This window comes from Ursus maritimus (assembly GCF_017311325.1).
Source record: "Ursus maritimus isolate PB19 chromosome Y unlocalized genomic scaffold, ASM1731132v1 scaffold_Y1, whole genome shotgun sequence".
Lineage (NCBI taxonomy): Eukaryota > Metazoa > Chordata > Mammalia > Carnivora > Ursidae > Ursus > Ursus maritimus.
In genome coordinates, this window is record NW_024423324.1 from 195,186 (window position 1) to 201,261 (window position 6,076).

The window sequence follows — 6,076 nt, forward strand, 5'->3', positions numbered from 1 at the left end:
CAGCATTTCTTTCTTTCTTATGCTACTGTAAATAGCATTTCTTTCTTAATTTCATGATTGTTAGTAACTTGTGTATTTCTAGGATTTTCTCCAGTTTAACTTATCCTTTCTTCTTTCTAGGTTATTCAATTTGTTAGCACATAATTTTTCATAGTATTAACTTATAAATATTTGTTTCTGTTGAATTGGTAATAAGTTCCTTTCATATCTCATGTTACTTGAGGTTTTTTTCCTTAGTCAATTTAAAGTTTGTGAATTTGTTTTTATTATTACAAAGATTCAATTGTTTCTTTATGTGTTTTTTATTTTAAATATGTTTTTTATTTATTTGACAGAGAAAGAGAGAGAGAGTAGCAGCAGCAGAGGGAGAAGCAGGTTTCCCACTGAGCAGGGAGCCCGATGCGGGACTTGATCCCAGGACCCTGGTATCATGATCTGAGCCAAAGACAGACGCTTAACCACCTGAGCCACCCAGGTGCCCCTCAATTGTTCTTTTAATTGATTTTCTCTATTTTTTTTATGTTTGTTTTAACTCTATTTTTTTAATTCTGGTAAGAATGAAGTAGTTAATTTCCTGACATTGTAAGGAGACATGGCCTATGGTGTGAAAACTATGCTCTGGGATACGACTGGAATTGTAGTTAACAATTGGCTGGAGAGTAAAGGTTAAGATCATAATTGATTGTCTGTTTTGACTACAGCTCAGGCATTTTTCCTTAGGTAAACCTAAGCTCCCACAGTTTTCATTCATTTGGTTTTCACTAGAATTTAAAGCACAATTAATACCAATATTGATCTGAACAGCTTCAAAAGAGAAAGAGAGACACAGAGAGAGAGTGGAATATTTCCCAACTTATTTTGTGAGGCCAGCATTAACTTTACACTAAAGGCTGACAAAGACTTTAGTTCAAGAAAACAGAGCCAGAGAGAATAACAGAGAGATGCGGTCCTGAGCAGTGCTCTCTGGTCATTTGGATCTAAAATAATACTGTGTGTGTAGGATGAAATAAGTCTTTATTTACTCAATAAACATTATCAATCACCTACTGAATGTCAGGCTCTTTTCTGGTTGCTGGGATTGGAAGATGGGTTAGGCATGATCTGAATATAGTGGGAGAGTCAGACCTATGTGATGAATAGCCATGTATAATGTGAGTTATGCATACGTTCATTGTCCCAACAAATATTTATCAAGCTTCTATTTTGTGAGACACTGAGCTGGGAGATAAGCTATAACTAGATTGTGAAGCATGCCCAAGGATTTTTGAAATTACTTCTACGCAGTTGGGAAATATAGAAAGTAAAATTATTTAGCTCATATAAGGCAGTTCATAGATGCATCTTGCTCAGGAAAATGGTTATATAGAATATAGGGCAAAGAAGAAGTTGTTCATACTTATTGAAAAAGCGCACTAAAATCATGTGTTAGGAGACTAGTAGAGGAAGAATAAGAATTTAGCAATAGCATTTCTCTGGAATTTTAGTATCTAAACAATAAAACCCTAGAAAATTCAGATTTTTACATTATATGTATTAGGTACATTCGCAGTTTCAGACATCTCTCAGAAAGGATTACTAAAAGATAACCGATAAGATTTATGCACAATTGGGCACCTGGGGGGCTCCGTCAGTCAAGCTTCTGCCTTTCGCTCATGTCATGACCTTGGGGTCCTGGGATCAAGCCCTGAGACAGGCTCCTTGGTCAGCAGAGTCTCCTTCTCCCTATCCCTCTTTTCCTCCCCACTGCTTGTGGGCACTCTCTCTCTCAAATAAATAAATAAATAAACAAATAAATAATCTTTATGGGACTACTGGGTGGCTCATTCAGTTAAGCATCTGCCTTCCACTAAGGTCATGATCCCAGGATCCTTCCATCTAGCCCTGCCTTGGGCTCCCTGCTCAGTGGGGTGCCTGTTTCTCCCTTTCCCTCTTCTCTTCCCCCCACTTGTGTGCACTCTTTCTCTCTCTTAAATAAATAAATAAATAAATAAATAAATAAATATTACTTACCATTCAGTTTTGGAAGGTTTTGAAATGATTCAATGATTTGTTACAATACATTTGAATATAATCATTATAGATGTATTTGAATTTGCGCACTAAAGCAAAGAATAAAACTTATTTTAAAAATTCATTATTCACTGTAAATCAGAAAAAGAATATTTCCTTAGCATATTATAATCAAATTTAGATGAAATGGGTATATTTAACCCAATGTCTTCTTATTTATTACTGAATCTCTGTGGCAAATTAAGTAACTTGCACATACCAGGCAGTCAATAAATATTGGTGGAATAAAGTAATGACCTAGTGCTCTGGCCTAATGAGATGCAGTTGCTATAAATATTGGTTAAAAATCAACACAACTAAGGACAGTGACCAAAAAAATAGTCCAAAGCTCTCTAAATAAATTTTTTAAATATTTTAAAAATTGTTTATCTAGCATGATACTCGTATGTTGAAACCAACAACCAAACAAGCATTTAAAAAAATACATCAATGGAGGGGGTACCTGGGTGGCTCAGCTGGTTAAGCATCTGACTTCAGCTCAGGTCATAATCTTGGAGTCCTGGGATCAAGCCTCACGTCCAGCTCCCAGCTCAGCAACGAGTCTGTTTCTCCCTCTCCTTCTGTCCCTCCTCATTGCTTGTGTTCTCTTTCTCTCTCAAATAAATAAAAATCTTTAAAAAAGTGTCAAAGGGGAAAGGGCAGTATACATTGAAGCCCACATATGTGAGTCACTATTGGGCATAGAAAAAAGGGTACATAGGAGCACCTGTTTGTTAAGCATATAGCTCTTGATTTCAGCTCAGGTCATGATCTTAGGGTTGTGAGTTTGAGCCCTATGTTGGGCTTCGCACTTGGAGGGAGCTTGCTTAAGATTCTCTCTCTCCCTCTCCCTCTGCCCCTCCGCACTCTCTCTTTAAAAACGGTGGGAGGGGGGAATGGATATACATAAATATGAACATAGAGTGTATGGACCCTGCCCACAAAGTCTCAGAGTCAAGTTAGAGATGGTACTAGCTTGATGAATTGACTAAAGAGACAAAAGGCTATACAAGCATAGAAGGAGAAAAAACTAGAGTAAAATCAGTTCTTAGAAATATATTTCCTTCTTCAATGACACTTATGTCTCGAATTTGTAACTTAGCCCCTCTTTATTATATGCAAATAAAGTACATTTAACCCAATTTGGTCAGCTTAATTCTCTTACATTACAGTATAATTCACTCCTGTAAATAAAATCTAAAATTGAGAAATTTTGTTCTTGGGGAAAGAAAAGGAAGGCTATGTTTCTTCTCTTCCAAGGACAGTGCAGTTCTTCTGACTTTCCTTAATAAAGACAGACTAATAAGAGAAAAACACAGAAAAATTTATTAAGGTGTATACCTCCTTTGTACATGGGAGATACCCAGGAAAAATGAGTAACTGAAAGTGGTTTAGAATCCAGGATTAAACACCAAACACCAATTTAGGAGAAAGAGGCTGGGAAGGTGGCAGAATAGGAGGACCATAAGGAATGCTCCCTCATCCCATAGATAAAACAGATAACACTCACATCAACATAAATAATCAAAAAAATTACCTAAATGACAGAACAAACTCCAGAACTAAAGGTAGAGAAGAGGCCACATAGAAGAAGTTGGGAAGGGTGGAGATGTGATTTGGCAGAGAAATGGATCTTGGCCATAAGCAGATAGGAGGGAGTCAGTGGTGGAGAGAAGGGTGAAAAATAGACTATCACACCAGGGAGGCTCATGGGGAAGACAGATCCTCATAACATGCTTGAAAGCAAGATAGACTGAAATTTTGTGAGTTTATACAACTAGCAGCACTTTAAGCCTGGAAACTTAAAAATCAGTCTGAAAGACATCAGGAAGTTGAGTCCCTGCCCTTACAGAGACAGCAGGACAAACAAGCAGTGGAGATAAAGCACAGAAGCAGTTTACTTCATTCCCAGCCTGGCAGGCCTCTCCCCTACAAGACTAGTACATGCCCCTGCCATACCATATCTCCAAAGCTTGTTGTTGTAAAAGTCCACAGGCTTGGTTGGGATAGAGTTAGGAGGGGACTTTGCTAATCCAGGAGAGAAGGCAGGCAAAAAAACCATGGCAGACAGTGTGGAAACAGTGGTCTAACAAATGCTGAAGGCACACAGGAGGGAGATCATTCACTAGTCTAGGTTCACTGAGAGGCAGCATATATGCTATTTCTCTCCCCAGACCCTCAGCCTAAACACAGAACCACCTGAAGGAAAAAGCTCAGCACAGGCACTGGATGCCTATCTTGCTTACACCAAGCCACACCCCCAGTGCTCTGTCCAGACTGCCTCTCTGTGAAGCATGCCTCTGTCCCAGCACAGTGGGCCCCTTTTCCAGAAAACCAGCACAAGGCCCTGCCAACACAACATCTCCCAACCAGAGAGTTCTTCAGTGTTTCAGTTCTTGCCATTATCAAGTGAGGGTTGTTTTTCCCTCCAGTAAGGAATTACCATGAAGATAATTGGGAACTTCCTGAAGGAACATTACACTCTGCCTACTTCAAGTATCTGTCAATGGGCTGCAGGTTATAAGGACATTTAATTGCATCTACATTTCCTTCTGGAAGCTAGGTTATTGATAGAAATGTTTTGTTCTTGTAAATTGCTAAAACATTTGTAAACTGAGGGACACTCAGGTCTTCAGGATTGTGATCTCTATAAGTTAACTATTTGTTTTTCCTTCCCTTAGCTTTAGGGCAGCCAAGAGTGCCCGAGGAATGTCACATACATCCCATGAGGGGTGGGGGTTGTGGTGTGTCAGCTTCTGCTTTGTCTTCAGCTTGCCTTCTGTTCCCTCATCATGGGCATATAATTGTTTAAACAACTAAAAAAATGGGATTGATTCCCCAACAAATCAACAAGCACCTTGACCAATTCTGTGTGGCTGGGATGAAAAAATCCTTCCCTAAAAGCCAGAGCATACTGGACTCCATAGGGTTAACTATGGACTTATGGAGATAATGGATGACCCTACTTTCTTTATGATTGGATTGGATGATGTACTTGGGGATGCTCTTATCTCTTGAGAAGTCTTCTCCCACCTGCCGGTGATTCCAATAATTAGGATATTGTTAAGGCTGGATCTAAAACAAAAAGTGTTTCTTGATGGTTTCCTCCCTTGTACTCATGTTTATCCTAGAAGCCACCTCTATTGAGGTAAAATAACTACCTTTAACAAAGCCTGACATGCAGTTACCCACAAATCAAAGATGGTCCTCTAAAACCAAATAATCCTCGATAATCCTGACTGCACTTCAAGGAAGCTCAGTATTAGATAGCTGGCTCCTGGCTCGGATCCAATGGCTATGCAACTCTAACTTGAGCCTACAGCTTCCCCCAGGCTGGATGAGCCACTGCACTCTGGGTTTTGCCTGGATGCATGGGTGCATTATTAAAACAATTAGCAACCCAGCCAACCTTCAAAATTTAAAATGATGGTGGACATGTTCTCCATCTCATTGGTATGACCACCTAACAACCATCTTTGTTCCCTCTTTGAGACTGGAGGATGTTGTTTGACACTAAGAAGCTCTTAAGTAAATGGTCAAATCCCTAAATAACACTCAAAATAATATTTCTCTATTAAACACTAAAGTAATACAAATGCATAAAGCAGCTTTACAAAATAGAATGGCATTAAATGTTTTAACTTACAAAAGTGGAGCTTTCAATATCATAAAAACAGAATGCTGTGTATAGTCCAGATTACCACAAAAATATTTCTGGGTTTCTAACTTATGTGAATACTCAAATTTGAGATTTAAGTGATCTCTCTTTCCTTTAGTGATTGCTTTAAACTCCTGGACTGGAGGAAAATTATCAAAGGTCAACTATCAAAGGTCTTTTATTCATACTTCTCTTTCTCGTTAAAATATTAACCTAGTTTTGTCATTTCCAGTGTCTCCCTGCCTAGTGCCAAAGATGAGGGAACAAAAGGCAAGCTGGAGACAAAGCAGAAGCTGACACCCTGCAACAGCCCCCCTCCCCCATGGGATGTATGTGACATTCCTCAGGCATTCCTGGCTGCCCTAAATG